Below are 18,176 nucleotides of genomic sequence, written 5' to 3' on the forward strand. Positions count from 1 at the left end.
CTCTTCGCGTGTGTACTGACCCAGCCAATTCACATTCCTCTTTTGTTCTGTTCCTTCTGCTCTTGGTTGCTCACCTTTTTCAGATGTGTTAAGACTTCTTTACATCCTCCAGATCCCAGTTTGGTTCCATGTTGCGAATATTTACTGCCCGTCTGTAGTTTGTCTCCTCACTTTGCTCACAAAAGGCTTGTTGTTGAAATAAACAAAATTTATTGTTTCATTTGCTGACTTTTTTAGTGGGGATACAAAAGGGTCTTTACTAAGAGCCCTGTCTATAGCCTGGAGACTTAAAGATATTTTGTTTCACTTTAAAAAAATAGATTGAAAGGGTTATTTTTTTCATCAAGGTTTTTGATCCACCTGGGTTTTATTTCTGTGCATGGTGTGAGGTAGGGATATATTTTCATTTTTTCCCCCACTTACATGGAAAGTTAATTGTCTCAGCATCATTTGCAAGAGTGTTTAATGGGTCATTTCTCCCACTAGTTTGCAATGCCAACTATAGTGCGTATTTTATATATTTATAAAATTTACAATATTTATAACATTATATATTTGTCTATCTGTGAGACCCTTATTCTCCTGCATCAGTCTGTTAATCTAGTTTTGCATTACTGTTGCATCATTTTTGTTATGAGAGCATTAGTCTAGGTAACCAGTAGAGCAGATCCTTCCTTTTTGTTCTTCTTCTTTTTTTTTTGGCTATTCTTGGATCTTTATTCTTTTGTGAGAATTTTAAAATCTGTTCATCCAGCTTTGTTCCAAGAAAATATCCTGTTAGGACTTTGACTAAGCTGTGATGTATTTAGGAATTAACTTAGGGAGACTTAATCATTTATGGCATTTATATGCTGAGCCTTTTCATCAAACAACACAGCATACATCTCCATTTGTGTGCCCTCATGCCCTTAGTTACACATATAACCTTGCCTATGAAGTTCCTGTAATGCTTGTGTTTGATGTATTTGTAGTTAGATTAGGTCGAAGGCTTGCTATGAGAACTAAATACAATAGAAAACCTAAATGCTTACAACAGTGTTAAGAACTCAATTAGTATTAGCAATTAACATTATCTCACGCATTTCTTGCTTTATGAACAGGTTGTTTTTTCTTTTATATTTTCTAACATTTTATGATTTGTAGAAAAGCTACTGATATTTTAAAACGTAGACCTTGTATCCAACCAACCTATGGAATTCTCTTTTTGGTTCTAAAGTTTTATGTGTTGATCTTCTTAGGCTTTCTACCTAGACAGTTTGACTTCTGCAAATAATGAAAATGTTGTGTTTTCTGTCCAATTCTTATGCCTATTTTTCTTCCCTTTTCTTGTTGTACCGTACTGGTGAAGAATTCAGATGTAATGCTGAATAACAGATGTGAAATCAGGCATCCTTGCCTCGCTCTGAGTTTCACTGGAAATGCTTCTACAATTCACCATCAAATATAATATTTGTTCTCAAGTTTTGGCAGTTAATTTATCAGGCTGAGAAAATTTTTATCTATTTTCAGTTTGGCAAGAGGTTTTCTATTTGTCCTTAAATGATGAATAAGTGTTGAAATGTATTGATCATTGATGCCACATCTACTGAATTAATCATGTTGCCCTTTTCCCTGTAATCGGTTAATGTGCTGAGTTACACTGATAGAGTTTAAAGCATTCTTGCATTCTTCTGCTAAAGCTCATTAGTCACAATGCATTTATTTTAATAACCTTCTGGATTCAATTTGCTGATACCTTATTTGGGACTTTTTCATCTGTGTTCTGCAAGTGAGATTAGCCTATCACTACATGTCCTTACATTGAGAGAGTCATGAAATCGGTCTTCTTTACTCTTGTGGTTCATCTAAACAATTTGCTTAAGAATGGGATTATCTACTTTTCTGAGCTTTGGTAAAACTCACCCTTAACATCTCTGGGCTCCAGTTATCCTCTCTGCTTCCCAATTCAAAAAAATTCTCAAGCTTCCAGGTCTCACTAAGCCCTACCACCTCTGCAAAGCCCTGTTGGATTCATTTCCATCTACCCCTGCCTCCCCTGCCCCCTCGCCCCCTCTTTGGAAATCCATTGCCCTCACTCCCCATTGCAGCCTCAGCCCAGCTTGCTGTTTCATGCTAGCAGGATTTACACTCCACTTTTTGGATGGGATCCTGCCCCTGTCAAAGTGTCCACCACAGGCCTTTCTCTTAAATGCCCAGTATACATTTGTCAAATGAATGTCTATATGACGTCATTGCTCTTGCTTATCACCTCCTATACAGGCACATGCACACCCACTAGGCAGACAGGAATATCATGAGAAAAGCGTTTTTACTGTTCATCAGTTTCTGATGCCAGTTCTTGTGGTCCAGCCACATCTGGCAGCACCTTGCCAGAAACGGCATTACTTAGGCTCCACAGCGATGGGCCTTGCAGCAGGGACGGGGCCTGGGAGAGTACAAGTAGGCAGCAACATTTACTGAGGATTAATGGGCCGAATAAAGCTTCTGCATTACAGGCTTATCACAGAGGTTTATTACTCTGTACACAAGTAATTACAGCTCCTGCTGCAGTCAACGGCGTGGCTTGAAGACAGTGACCCATCCGTCCCTTCCACCCCCAGCTCAGCGTGGGGTGGGGGGTGTGTTCTAGCTGAGGAGCCGGAGGGCCGGGCAACAGCCCCAGCCTTGAGTCCGGTCCTGTGTCCTGGGGCTGCACCCACTATGCTGCACATAGTCTGTGAGAGAAGCACCAGCCGGGGATGCTTATTTTAATGGGTGGACCGTACAAGATGATTTCTGAGTGTCTATTGGGCCCTGTGATGTTGCGATTTATGACAGCTTACAATGCAAGGACACAACACCAAGACAAGCTTCTGACTCCCTGATGACAGGACTTGGCCAAGTTATTTTCACATTACTCTTAAAGATGCTGATAGTTCTTCCCGTGTGACTCTCGTCAGATGAATATTGCCTCAGGTGCCATTACAGAAAGACAGGTGAGCAAAAGGAGCTCCTAAACATTGTTCCTCTGTCTCAGGTGCCCCAAAGAGGGTAGCAGGCATGGTCCAGTACCTCTGGAAGCCCCCGGAGCCTGCCAGAAGCTTGGGTTAGGGGATTATCACATATCTGGGAGGAATGAGAGTACCATCTCCTACATGGATAAGATGGCTGTGAAATCACTCATTCTTCTTCTTCCTTTTTTTTATTTGACAAGTGTTCACAAGAGCTTGATGCGTAAGTCTGCTGGGTCCTATGAGAAATGACGAGAAGGACATGACTCGGCTGCCGCCTTCAAGGAGCTGACAGCCCCCTCGGGGACTGGAGACACACCTGCGTACAGGGCCATGGCAAAGGCAGAGGAGGAAGAGGTAATGGACAGCTAGAGCCTCAGGGAAGCCTTCCTGGAGGAGGTGACATGGAACAGGGCAGCACAGGTTGGGTTTGACTATAGAGCGGGGGGCTGGGGAGGCGGATCGGTGTGATTGGTGAGGGCACATCACGTGCCACCGTTCCGAGGTGGGAAAAGGAGGGCAGCAGGTTCCCACCACAGCAGGAATCAATGTGTCCGCCACCGCTCAGGCGAGGGCTCTGGGATGGTCATGTGACCGCCCTCAGTGCGTCCCCCTGCTGACCCGTGAGCCCATTTCAAGACCCAGGATCACTTCTACTGGACGGCCACCTGCGCGTTGTGGAGAGTCCTGCAGGCATAAGTGCCCTTTAATTATCTTTACCAACGACCATGAAGTTGTTTGGGTTTCCCACCATTAAACCCACTTTTCCATGATAAAATGCTATTTAAGAAACATATTGATAAGCAGCACATAGGTTACTTAAGGGGGGAGGTAACATCAATGCATTAGCTGCTACCAAAAAATCCTGGTCTGGGCAGCAAGTGCCCTGGTGGGCCTCAGCGGTGGGGGTGGCGCGTGGGTGGTGCGGCGGCTCCAGCCCCAGAGTGATGAAATTCTGGGGTACTCTGGCTGCAAACACGTGAGCACCCGAGGGCCCAGCTGTGGGCAGGAGAGCGAGGCATCCCACGGGGGTCTGTGCTCTGCGTGCGGAGTGGCTGCCCACCCCGAGGTCCCCTGTGGGTGGCTCCTCTGTCTCCCGTCACTTCTCCACGGGGAAACAAAATAACGCCACCAAAACGCCAGAGTCTGTTTCTCATAGAAGATAAAAAATAGTCATCTAAGAGAATTCTAACGCTGTCTTGGTTACACTTCCTATTTTGGGAACAGTGAGCTCATCTCACGCTGAGACCTGAGATCAAAGCCCTTTTATTTAATTGCTGAGCTAATGCTACCTGGGCATCGAGCAACTTTGCCTCCAGCCTGCTCTTGCCAAGTCCCAAGTCCTTTAAAAGAGATGACAGGAAACACTTCTCTAGTGCTCGCTCTGTATGGGGCACAGTTCAAAGTACTTTATATGCATCGTCCCACTTAATGCTCGTAACTGCCCTATGTGAGACTGTTACTATATCCACCCTGCCTAAGGTCACGCAACAGAAAGTGGCAAAGGCAGGAATAAAATCTGAGAAGTTTGGATCTACTCCCTGTTTTGAAACACTGCACTAACTGCCTTTCTAGGAAGTGCTAGGAAGTGTAAGAAAAATAATGACTATCCAGTAACCAAACTGTATCAGTTTAACTATTGCTACATAACAAGCCACCCCCAAGGCTCAGCAAGACAAAAGCACAGTTATTTGTTACTAACTCATGTATTCATAGGTTGGCTAGTTGTTAGCTGGTATGAGCTGGGCTCGGTTGATCTTGCTAGGCTCATGGGTGCAGCTATGGGTGAGCTGATAGCTTTGTTTTGGCTGGAAATGGGTAGGCCACCTTAGCTGGAGACACTTAGCTCTCTTTGCCACAGAGCCAGAGGAATCAAGAGCCTGTCTTATTCTATTGGTCCGAGTGAGTCACATGATGTTACAGAGTCAATGCCATTGCATTTGGGAAGCAATTAGGTTCAGATGAGATTGTGAGGGTGGGGCCTCCGGGATGGGATCAGTGTCCCTGTGAGAAGAGGAAGAGGTCAGGGCTCTCTCCACCGTGTGCAGAAGCAATGAGAAGGCAGCCGAGTACAAAGAAAGGAGAGGTCTCACAGGAACCCAGCCATGCTGGCACCATGAATTCAGACTAACGGACTCCAGGACTGCGAGAAATAAGTGACTGTTGTGGAAGCCCCCCAGCCTATGGGGTTTTGCTATGGCAGCCGAGTCAACCAAGACAGGAGGGAAGGGCAATTAGACCCCACCCTTCTGGGAGACCCTCCCCCAAAGTCACAAGGTCAAGGGAATGAATATAGGGAGGAGTCAAGTGGGGCCATTAGCGTGAACCCTAGGCTCTTTCTAGAAAAAGGAGAGAAGTCAGCCTTTGATATCCAACGTCACAAATCACTGAAGGAGGAGCATGTGGGAACAGAGATGGAGATCAAACTTCCTATGTACCTTCCTCTACTTTTCAGGTGTCAATCTTGTTCTAAGTACAAAAAAAAAAGAGAGAGAGAGAGACTCATAGAGCAGAGGAAATGGAACTGGTCTGAAGAGAGGGCGGATGAGCAGGAAGGTGCCCAGGTGGCCGCACTCTTTTGGTCTCACTGCCGTAAACAGATCCGGGCCACGATGGCTGGTGCTGAGTGGCACGTTCCCCCGCATTTATCACCGATGTTTAGGGCCGGCCCAGAGTTTTCGTTCCCATCATCACAGTGAGTTGAAGGGGCCAGGCCAGGACAGCGCCGGCCCAGGCCCACTTCTCCATTTAAGACTCGTTTCCAGAAACTCGAGGCCACCGCCACAGGACCACCCATCCCCGGTAATTTCAAGTTGGCAGAGCCAGGCTAATTATCTGCAATTTCATGTGTCAGTTTGTTTGGAAATTTTTTCCATGTTAAAGGAGCGAGTCTGGCCCTCACACAGGTTTGAAAAGGTGTTAGACGTTGGCTGGGATAAAGGATGGTTCGCCCTCCCCGATTTTACTTTTTTGAGTCCGTATGTCTGAGAGCTACTGGGTCACGGTCTGTGTCTGGCAGGGACGTGGCTCTTCCCTGGAGGAGCCGCAGCTGGTGGCACAGCAGTTCCTCCAGGTGTGGCCGAGGCAGAGAAGCTGTGCGCACACTGTGTGAACTTCCCTGGAGCCAGGAGCGCCCCTTTTCTGAAGACCCACCTGGGTGCGCTCCAGTGGAAGGCGCAAGCCCTGCAAAGGCACAGCGTGGCGGCTCCGCTGTGACCGTCAGTGCTCAGTCCTGGTTAGCGCCCCCTGCTGTTCGGGTGGTTGGATAGCTTACACACCCCTCTTCTAACTGTGGGATATTCTTGCTGCCCCTCAAATCCCCTCTCCGTCTTTCCCTGGGAGGCTGACGTATTTGGTCAAGGAGGCCCTTGCCTTCCAGCTTCCCACCGGGCTTGGCCGTGGGGGACAGGGAGGGGCTGGCAGAGGGTTGAAAGGTGAGAGGAAAGGAGTTGGGGTTAGTTAGTCCCCTGGTGCCTTGGTGACAGCAGGACAGCAGGTGTGTTCCTCTGCTGGTCCCAGCAGGACCCCTCCCCCACCCCTCCCTTGGACCTACAGGTGTTAAGAGCCCCCACTAGGCCCCCGAGAGCTTCACCAGCTCTTACTGTTCTCTTCAAACCCGCCCACACCCTTGTAACTAGATGCTAAATTAAACTCCACTCAGTCATCCCATTTGACTGTGCCTCTATTCCCTGCCAGGACCTTGACTATTCCAAGTGGTTTAAAAAAAAAAAGTGGAGGTAGTGGGGGGTGCAGTGGTGCGGCTAATGCACCTGTAAATAACAACATCAACACACGTCTTCCCTCTGCAGAGACAGGCGGACGCGTCTGAAACCGGAGGACTTCCCTCCCCTGCCCTCCCCTTGCCCTCCCCCATCTCCTCTCCTCCTCCCCCTTCTCCCGACCATCACGCCTCGGCCCTAACGAATTCACCCCTGTTCTGTACCAGGCCCTGGGTGAGGTTCTGGGGAGACGGGGCTGAGCTAGACAGTCTTTGACACCTAACAGCTCACAGCCTAGAACTGGGCCCCTCCTAGAAAGAAAGGTAGACTGGACCAAGGTGAGGTTCATGTCCATAGGTCTGGATCCTGTCCCTGTTCTGTCCCTCACCAGCTGGTGGCCTTGACCATATTAGTCAAATTGATCTGCTGTTGCTCTCACGTCTATAAAAGAGGAATGCTTTCTACTACATGGAGTTCTGTCTATTTCCTGAGCTTCCAACGAGATCACGGAGGTACAGCACCCAACGCCAGGCCCAGCAAATAGTAGGTATCGATGTGCAGGGGGATTCTGCTCTTTTTTTCCAGTGGGGCTACACAAACTACCTTCTACCCTCTTCCCAGGGGGTGTGGGGTGAGTGTGTGTGGTGAGGCATCTAGGGCCCCAGGCATAAAAGGAGGAAGAGGACCAGCCACAGGCCAGCATCTATTGCTGTGGAATGTTGGCACAGGTTTCCACCAGCTCCTCACTTCTTCCCTTGAATCACCGGACAGGTGACCTCCCCACCTCACCCCATCCCAGGCTCCCTCATTATTTATTCACCAAGAGCCTTGAAATAGTCTGGCCGGGAGAACATCGGAAATCAATCTGTCTGCTGAAATGGCAGGATGGCGCAGGGGCGCAAGGTCCCAGGCCATTATTATTCCGAATCTGGACATAAGAGCATGTGCCATCTGTAACCCTTACCAGCTTCCCCGTGTTGTGAACAAACCAGAGAAACAGGAAGACCGGCATCATGAACACTGCCGCGCTCCCCGGGCACACCCTTGTGCTGCTGGAGTGGACGTCCCCACCACGGGAAGCGAGCTGTTCTGCCATCCTGCCCGTCGGGTGGCAGGAGGACATCAAGAGCCTGAAGCAGCTGCATGGTGTCAGGCAAATAAATGCCACTCGGGGCGGCTGTCTTTGACCATCAGACCCTGACGACAGAGCCCTAAGTCCCCCGGGACCATTGGGAGTAGTCCAAAGGGCTTCCCGAGTACATTTTCCCAACCTCTCCTCCACGGGAGTTTGCATGACTTCTATAAGCAGGAATTTTGCTGAGTCAGGTGCTCAAGGGCAGCCATGGCGTCCTGGGGACCGTCTGAGCAAGCCTCCGTCACCCTGGGTCTCAGGGGGCATCATGATGAAAATGACAAAGCAGCATCTACCACTTGGTGCTCCTCCCTCTGGGCCAGGCACGTAGGTGCTTTGCAGGTATCACCCCAGGGGCTTCAAGGTCGTGGGAAAGACCGACAGGAGTGCACACAAAACGGCTCGTTGGGCAGAGAAGTCTGAGAAAGCGCCTATTTGGGGCTCTGACCAGTCCCGCGTGCTGCACCGCAGGCTGGCCATTTGACTGGCCATCTGACTGGCCATTTGCTGGCCATCTGACTGGCCATTCGACGGAGGCTGGCCCTGGTGAATGCCTGCAGGAAGAGAGCCCAGAGCAGCAGTGAGAGGACCTTTAAGAAAACAGTACTTGTGTTTGTGTGGACTAATCATTCAGCAGGGGAAAGAGCCTGAGGGGCCGCAGGATGCTCTTCTCTCCCAGCACTTGACCTTGTGTGGATGTACACAGCCCTGGAGGTGAAGGAAAGCCAAGGGGGACAATACCCTCCCCCTCCTCACCGGAAAGTTGACGCACTTACTGTACAGACCGGTGGTGTCCCACCAACACCCGTTAGAACCCCCCCAGGGAATCCCAAAAGGAGACAGCGTTCTGATTCCATTGGGCCAGACCAGAGGTTGTCAGGAGGGCAATTCCCCCACCCCCAGGTGACATTTGTCATGTCTGGAGACATTCTTGGTTCTCACAACTGGCAGGGGGCTACCGGCTGCTAAACCTCCTTCAGGGCACAGGACGGCGCCCACCACAAAGAGTTATCTGGCCCCCAATGTCAGCCGTGCCCTGGCTGGGAAACCGTAGGCTGGAGCGAAGCTCCGTGAGGCCAGAGCCAGCCCCCTGGTGGGTGCTGTGTGTGCAGCACCCTGGCGGGGCCTGACCCAGAGCCGGCCCTCACTCAGGGCCTGAGGACTGACTGCAGGGATATGAACCGGGTCCAGCCCCGTCAGAAACGAAGCATCACCTCATGTCGTCAGGGTAAGGCCCCCTCCGGTCTCTCCTTGTTGTCATCGCAGTGACTAGAGGAGACGACAGTCACGGCTGGGCACGCCACGTGTGCACATCACTGCCTTTCCCGCACCCTCACCTTCTCCCTTCTGTCAAAGAAAGAACATCTCCCTCTCCGTCCTTTCTTGTCCCCTCTGTTAAACACCCTACGACGTGCAGAGCGGTCGTGCCCAGGACAGAGAACGGCCCAGCCCCAGATGCCGACAGCGTGGAGGCTGAGAGGCCCAGACTCGAACCGGACAGGCGAGGGTCACCATGCGCCCAGGGCCTAACCTCCGGCATGGGTGTTAGCGGGGGTCTCCCCACGAGGGAGGTCCCCTGCTCGCCTCTCACAGGCCCATGGACGACTCACCACAGGCTCAGCATCACGTCAGCTGCGCGGGCAGCTCTCTCTGCGGCTGGTGACCTGCCCCACTGGGAACGTGGAGCTGCAGGAGGCGGGGTCGATGGGAGCCCAAGCGGTAGAGGCCAGCGGCACTGCTAGTTCTTATGTTTCCTGGCTGCCACTGTTGCCGCAGAGAGAGTATGTCTCTGAACGAAAGGGGAGTGGGGCTGATGGGCTGTCCCGGCCCGTGGTCTCCGCACCGATGCGGTGGCCTCGGACCTGCCCCCTCCAGGAGCCCCAAGGCTCCTAAGTGTTTGTCATCTCCAAAATAGTCAGAAGCCTGCGGAGCGGCCGGCTGATGGATGGGAATCTAATTACTGGTGAGGGAGACCTTCATGGTGGGCCATTCCCACTCCCATGCAGTTGTCAAATGCCTGTATTATACTGAGCAGACTGCCACCCACTCAAACACGGCAGCAGAATGCTCTCAATCCTATTAGCTTCCACTCAGAAGTAACAAGAAAGGGAGCGTGGGGTGAAGTCGCTACCTATCTTCAATGCTTATGCAAGACAGTATCTCTTTCCCAACATAAAAAACACAGAACGTGGCGGACGGGGAAGATCTGCTCCTGACCGACCTCCACTTGCTACTCAGCAGACTCAGGACACCACGGGGGCCTCTGCTCTGCTAGTGAGCACGTGCGCGGCCGAGACGGCCTCATCTCTCCTCCTGCCTTTTGGTTGTGGTCGCCGTTATCTGACACCCTGGACCTCACGGCTAAGATGCTCGCCACCATCGACTCAGTGCTTGCTACGCCCTCTACCTGGGCCCTCTCCTTTACCTGGCTCTGTGTGCTCGTGCCACCTGCCTGAGTTTGCACAGCCAGAACGTGGGGCCAAGTGATGTTCCTGCTGCTTCTGATGTTATTCCCGATTACGGGAATGTGTTCTTTCTGGGTACACTGCACGTGCCAGGCCGTGAATACCAGGTTCTGAATGTACACTCGCAGTGATGACCGAGATGGCGAAACTTCCCACAAACACAGAGCCATGCCATGTTCTCATTCACGGAACTGGGGCGCTGCGTCTCGGCACACGCCTCTTCCCATTTTAGTTTTACATTTCTTCGGCTTCACTGAGATGTGATTGACCTACGGCACTGTGTCAGTTTAAGGCATGTTGGTTGGATACACGCACGTTGCAAGCCGATTACCTCTTTTTTGCTGTTTGCGTCACTCTTACCTGCGTGTCAGCTAAGGACCTGCAGTCACACCTGTCTGGGGTCTCAGGGAGTGTTCGCAAGGGGGTCTTGCTTCCGTACTGACTCCAAGGACCACCTCTGCATTGAGTTGGTCGTGCACACATTCAACCTCGTGCCACACAGTGTGTGCGGGACCGAGAGTGCAGAGCAACCGAGTCGCCAGCGGGTCTAGTTCGCAGGGTCTCCTGGCGTGAGCGTCTCCCCACAGGAAGCGTGTGATCCCAGGGCTGAAGAGACCCAGTGTTCCTACCGCATCACCGCACATACAAGCCTCCTATGTTACCCTGGACGCAGCTGAAAAAGAGCCATCTGTCTACTCGGGCGCTGGGGACAGGCTGCCCTGCTGGGCTGACTTACAGAAAGGAGGCCCCCAACGCACCTGAGGCCTTGCAGGTGGGGGGTTGCCCTTTGGATTGCCCCTTCCTGTGGAATCTAACATCCTGCACTTTTTAAAAGCATGTGCAATGCAACTGCGATTAATAGAAGACAAATGGAAAGAATTGCTGAATTCATAACTTTTCATTATCATCGATTTGTTCAATTGACCGACACTGCAGTGCAAATGCCTTCGGGTGGAGGTCATTGACATTAGGGGTCGTCTGCTGGAAACGGCTAGAGACGACAGACACAGAGCTGCCACAGAAGTTCCTGAGTCAAGTTCAAAGTCTGCCTGGGCCTCTCCCCCCAAGGATGGCATGTTCTCCTGCTTAGAAAAAGGGTAGTCTATTGGACTTTAATTAATTCTTTGGAAATTGGCAGTCCCGATACGATGCATGAGATCACTCTCGGTGACTCAGTTTATTCAATTTACCGGCCTCCTCCCTCCCCCTCCCATTCCCGGGGTGGAGTCGGCCTGTGCCTGCTGTTGGACGCACACGGCTTACGTGAGGTCCTGCGTCACAGCGCGCGTGACCTGAGGTGTTTGCTGGGGGGTCTGCGGCACTCCGGGTGGCACTCCGGGTGGCACTCCCGGGGCAGGCGGGGCCTTGGCCAGGAGTGCACCCCCCAGGAGTGACCCCGGCTCTCACTCAGGAGGGCCACACTCTTTCCTCTCTCTTTGCTTCTGAGCTCTGATGGACACCAGAGGCTTTGCTAGTGGGCACAAAGAAGAGCCTGAACGGGGCTTCCCTGGCTGAGTGGGGCTTGTTATTTCACATAACAGGTACCAGAAGTGGGTTTTCATTGGTGGAGCTGACGGCGTTCAAGATGTGCGGCTTTCCCAAAATACGTTCCAGAAGCCCCCCAGATCTTGCCAGAAGCAGATACGAGAGACTTACAGGCACATCTCCCTTCTCCCTTCGGGATGGGGCTGGAGACTTGAGCCCCAAACAGCCGGGTGCCCAGCAAATGGTTCGGGGGACTCTGGTGGCCTGATGCCCACTGTGAGATGGACTCTATGCTCCCCCTTCAAAACGGTCTCGTCTGCGTCGGGCGAGGCTTCCATGGGAGGCATGTGGGGATTTGTGGGGTTTACATGACACATTGTGCTGTCTGGTGTCTGCTTGCTGGTAAATGACTACATGTGGTTCAGGGTTCAGCCCACAATGTGCTTTTGGCAGGACCTGGTCGCAGGTTTGCAGGAGAGCAGCTCGTGCCCAACCCCCTCCAGCTCCTGGTGGCTGTTGGTCACTGCCAACGAGAACTCAGTGGGTGAGCATGCTCACGTTGGCCGAGGTCAGTTTCCACAGCTGCTTTGCAAGAATGGTGGGATTTTTTTTTTTTTACTTTTACACAAAATCCATTTCATACACAACCCAGACAACCACGTCCCCAGCAAAGGTCATCTTACTCAGTGCAGCGGCACAACTTTGATCTTTGAAAGAATCCTCAATTTCTTGTGAAGTCTGAGGCCCTCTTTCCACTTGACACATTGCCTGGGACCTGAGAGGGAACATGCCAGGGCACGCCTGCTCCCCAGGGCCCCAGGGCTACGTCGGACGCATTCCTTTCCCTAGAGAAAAAAGACAAACTTCCATTTGGCCTGTGAGGCTGTATCTGAGTCCTAGAAAACTGCCTCTTACAGTCCTTGTCTAGTGTTCTAACTTTTCTTTGGTCCAGTCCTTCTTTTGCATGAACTCTGGTTTGTCCAGCCGTTCACATGGCTTCTTTGTACTAATCCTGCAGGACTGCAGGCTAAATGTCACCTCCTCAGGGAGGCCTTCCGGGATTACTCTGCTTACACAGGCTGTTTCTGTGTTAGTTTCTATGCCCACCCTCTGTTTCCAACACATGATTTTATTTTTTATGATTAGTTATTACTTTGTTTTCTCATTGGCCACTGACTGACCCTTCCATGAGCCTGTAGTCTCAATGAGGGCAGTCTCCTTGTCCGTCTTGCTCAAAACCCAGTGTCTGCCACATAGTAGGTGCTTAGCACATATTTTGTGAATGAGTAAAGTGACCCAGAATAGTTTCCCTCCACCTGTGACAGAATGGCCTGTGGGGTGGGACCCCTCTCGTGATGTGGGCCTTGTATGTGCTGAGGAAATGCAGTACGGAGCTGAGTGAATGGGGGCGCTGACTGTGAGTGTCCATATTGTGTTAGGGCCACGAGGGGACGTATGGTAACGTACAGTGACATTTTCTGGCTGTCACGATTGGGGGGTGCTACTGGCATCCAGTGGGCAGAGACCAGGGGCGCCGGTCCACACCCTGCAGTGCCCAGGACAGCCGGGACCAAACCCAGTTTGGGGAGAAGCCCTTCTGAGAGTGACCACACTGTCCAGACCTCGGTCACCACTTCCAAAAGCGCGAAGTCCCAGAAAATATACGTAACACAAGTACGTCATTTTGCCTGGTGACTGTGGAAACCGCTTCACACTACTGACCTTGAGCAACACGATGACCTCGAGGCAGGGGTGTCGAACTCATGTTCTCCAGGGGCCACATCAGCCTCAAGGTTGCCTTCAAAGGGCCGAAATAATCTTAGGACTGTACAAATGTAACTACTCCTTACGGTTAAGGAGTTGAAATTATATTCGATCCTTTGAAGGCAACCACGAGGCTGGCGTGGCCCCCCCCCCCCCCCCGTAAAAACAAGTTTGATGCGTCTGCCCTAAGGCAGCACAGAGGTGGCCTGAGCTGACCCAGCGAAAGATGGGGGACAGTTGACAATGCGTCTCTGACACAGACTTGGCAGCTGCTTCTCCCTCAGTGAGACCGGCCAGTGCACCGAAATGAAGACTCGAAGCTGACGCGGTCGCCGAATGAGGGGGACGGTTATGCGTATTTATAAGTGACTTCTGTTCCCACAAGGACTCCCTGCCAGGTTCCTTTCCACAGCTGGCTCCGCGCACACACATCTGTAATCTCACTGGGTTTACAGAAGCATTTCTTTATGTGTGCATTTCCATTGTGAAAAGCTAACCACAGTCTTCCAGGGAAGCGCCTCGCCCTGCCTCCCGAGGAGAATTCTCCTGTTTCCCTGGCTTTCCCTGTAGAATGCGCTCTCTTTGGAGAACAAGGTCTGTGTCTCCCAGGTGTTTGGTTCTGCTTCCGAGCGCCCCAAACCTTTCAGGGGGCCAGTGCGTATTTATTGATGCTGATGAGGTGAACAGAACCAGGGTGTGTTCTCACTTCCTTGTCATATTTTCTGTGGGAGGATTTTTTTAAATCAGCATCTGTAAAACATGCACCAAGAAACTCTTTTCTTTGACCCCTCAGCCTCTTGAAGGGACAGGGATGCTTTTGGGGGCCCAGAGACCACACTTGTCCGATTCAGCCCTTGTTAATCTCTGGCCAGACATTCCACCGGCACGATCCCCCGTGCACGCGTAATTCTCAGACTGTAGCTCAGCCGCTTGGGTAGCCCTATCTCTGGCCCCTAGCAGCATATTCTCTGTTGTACGACACGGTTTTGCAAGCTGGGAGCAAGCGCACAGTTGACGTCTCACCGTTGCCGTGAAGAGCTCAGAGACGAGAAGTGTTTTTATTCGTCTTCCATTCGAGTCCTGCTGGAGCAGTCTCTCTCCATGTGGGGTCCCAGGACAAGCAGCTCCGGCCTCAGCCGAGAACGTGGGGCCCCACCCCAGACCGACTGAGTCAGAAGCAACTGGGGTGCAGCCCAGCTGTCTCCGTTTGATAAGCCCCTCAGGCAATTCTGCTGTAGCTCAAGTCTGAGAACTGCTGTGCTGGAGACGCAAGCCTTTTCCTGACTGCTGAGCTCGTCGTCCCACCCCCCACGCCCCTCTGATCAGAGGCAGGCTGTGCTGTTCTGTTGAAGATGTGAGCCAGCCTCAGGGACTCAAGGCCCCGGAGGATTGAGGGTTTTCAGCCTGGGAGGTAGAGAGGAGGACACAGGTGGGAAGAGCCGAGGGCTCCACCTCTCCAGGGGACAGCAATCCTCTCCACACGCCTCTGCATTCTCAACGTGTGGCCACCCCCCAACACGGTGGCCACGTCCCTACCCTCTCTCGGACTGCAGTAGCCTTGGTCTTCCATGGCAGGGGGACATGGGAGTGCGGGGAGGAGAACTGAGCCTAGACTGAGGGTCCCGAATGCTCAGAAGCCGCGCAGCTGGCTGCTGGGTGTGCGCAGCCTCAGTGAGCAGCAGCTTAGCATTGCCTATCCACTTCCACACAGGGCCCCGGCCTCCTGAAGGAAGAAAGTCCTTGTCCCACCCTTCAACTCCGCCAGGACCAGTGTCCCCCACTCCTTTCTCTCCTTCCTCCTCAGCCTGGGTGGTCCCTCCACCTCTTCCACTCCCCCCTGGCCCCGACCCCACTCTCTTCTCTAGTTTTGGGTGGGGGGTGTTCTTGGCAGAAACATTCCATCTAGCACTTTCGGTATTTCTGTCTTTGAGCCAATCGTCCGTCTTGGGGGCTGTTGCAGATTCTCACGCTTGATAGCACGGACTACAGAGGGGTGGGAAAGTCCTCCATGCATGTGTGTGTGTGGGGGGGGGTGGAGTGCACCGAAACACAATAATTAGTCCCTGGGACACAGTGCCATTTTGCGGTCACTAACTGTCACACTGACGGCGCTCTGACCACTCACCCTCATGAGAACACAAAAGTGCCGTAACGATGGTTTGCTTCTGACTGACGTGTTTTCAGCTGAATTGGCATCTCAGAGCAGGAAGGCTCAGATTCTCACACAGGTGTGTGACGTCAGACACATCTCGTGTAACTGGCATGGGGCTGTGGCCAGCTTTACTTGCTGGGGGCCCTCCCCCAGGAGACGCACTGGCCGATGGACGAAGCCGTCCTGAGCAGGCAGCTCCCACTCTGCAGGCGGCCCCCCTCCCCACACCTGCGCGAGTCCATTGCAAGATCCCTCCTCCGAGGCGGAACAGATTCACCATCCAGGCGTCTCCTGTCCCCCTGCCTACACTTTAAACCCCCGGGGCAGGCGCATCCCTTAAGGTAAATGTGGTCACGAGAGAAGGCACTTGGATAGTGTTCCAGGTGATGACGAGCGCGAGGAGTGAGGACTTGAAAGGAGGGAGGACATTTCCGCCTCCCGGACGGCAGCAACAGCTCCGCCCTCACAGGAGCAAAGCGCAGAGCCTTTCTCCACAGAGGTCATGTTCAGAGGGAGGAGCTCTTATTTTGCATCTAGAAACCTGCCTCCCTTCGGACTCTTTCCCAGGGCTGTGCTACAGAAACGCGCCCTGGCATTAGGCACCTTCCACCTCCAACAGTTGCCCCTGAGCTAATGAAAGTCGACACTATTCATCCCACTCCCAGCGAGCCCAGAGCTCCCTACTAGCCGCTGTTTGAAGTGTGGGCCAGAGGCAGGGGAAGCGAGGAAAGATCAGGACTGGAAACGGACCCGCTGAGGACTCTGCTGGGAGAGAGAGAACTTAAAAAAAAAAAAAAAAAGCCAGTGATTCTCCACTTGACCATTTCGTTATGTATTTATGTATTTTTACCAAGGGGGTGTGAATTTAATGAGTTGCTTTCGACACTATGAAAACCCAGATGCTGACTATGAAAGCAATACCTTCTCTTGCTTTTGTTTGGCAGCACAGTCCGGACAAAGGACGGCAGGAGCCACCCAGCAGGAAGGAGAGAGAGGCCGGGCAGGTGGGACCCATCGCAGGTAATACCATCTATGCAAATTACCCTGGGCTGCTGCGCCTGTTTCTGAACTCTGCACAAAACTGTTTTTCCAGGTCTGAAGGTAGTTACGAGGTCCATTTCTGGTATCAGTTGTGAGAGTGGCTTCTGTGGTTGGTAAAAGTGCCTGAGACCCAAGACCATCACGGGAGGGTCTCATGGATGGACCATTCGTAATCCCTCTGATACCAAGGTGTGATTTTGTGCTGCTTGGAAAACAGCTGCTTTCCACAGCTGGTGCCCACGAGCAAAACTCCAGCTTTAAGGTAAACTCCACCAGTAAACAGACCTACACTGGCGTCCCCGCTGCTCTCCAGAGACGAGGCTGCTTTCTGGAGCCCGGACGGGTGCGATGGGGTGGCTGAGGACAGGGAACCTGTCCTTGTTCCGTCTTCTCTCCTTTCACTGTGCCCGGGCAGCAGTCAGCAAACGTGTACTGGATGCCCCGCGTTTGCCGCCTCACACTAGACACTCCTGCACGCACACTGTGTCTGCGTGTGCAGACAGGTGCAGTCAGCCACTCGGGTCTTCCCAGGGGGCCCGGAGGCTGACCTCACTTTTGCAAGTGGCTGAGGCTCAGAAGCGAAATGGAAATCTAACTTCGATCACGCTCCAGGCTCTCGCTACCCACCCCTTTCTCCTCCCAGGACTCTCCTACTTCACGTGACCTGGTCCTTCTGAACTATATAATGGGGTCATGGTGCAATCAAACTGAAGCCTCTCCAGGGAACTGAGAGAAAAGGCGGAACTTAGAAAATATAACAGAAGTGGCACAGCTGGGGGTTCACGTGTAGGGGCAGGGGTCTCCCTGGGACCCCCCCAAATCACATGACTCAGTTGGACACCACTGTCTTTGCACTAAGCCAGGGAAGGTCCAGCTTTTGACTGGTTTGTATGGAAGCCAAGAACATCCATGGGAAGTGATGTTGACATTGTTCCTGACTCAGTCCAGGTTCTCTATCTCTGTCACCCCGAGAGAGGTGACACAGGTGACCAGTAGCTGGATCACTGCCAATGCAGCTATGACACTTATCTTGAACACCTTGCAAGTTTCCTGTCTACAAAGGAAGGACTATCCATTCGTTTCATTGCCCAGGAAACTGCCACCTCCTTCCTTGTCCCAGCAGGATCTTAACCAGTGACACCGGATGGCCAACGGCCTCCGGGGAGATGCACTCACAACGCTGTCTTTCCCATTCGTATACCCAGAGGGCTCCGTGAGGGTCGCACCCCAAGTAAGCCCCATGCAAAGGCCAAACCATTTCCACAAGCTTTTCTCGAGTATGTTCTCTACCAACTTTACACCGTAAGGGGTTGTGTTTGGATGTTTAGGTTCTTCAGTGCAAACAGCTGCGGTGGACTGGCGGACAGCTTTAACAAACAGATGTGTGTTTCTGGAGCAACCGGTTTTCCTTCTTATTACTATGTCGCC

Source organism: Artibeus jamaicensis, unplaced genomic scaffold, assembly GCF_021234435.1.
Source record: "Artibeus jamaicensis isolate MK-2021 breed Jamaican fruit bat unplaced genomic scaffold, CSHL_Jam_final scaffold_847, whole genome shotgun sequence".
NCBI classification, from domain to species: domain Eukaryota; kingdom Metazoa; phylum Chordata; class Mammalia; order Chiroptera; family Phyllostomidae; genus Artibeus; species Artibeus jamaicensis.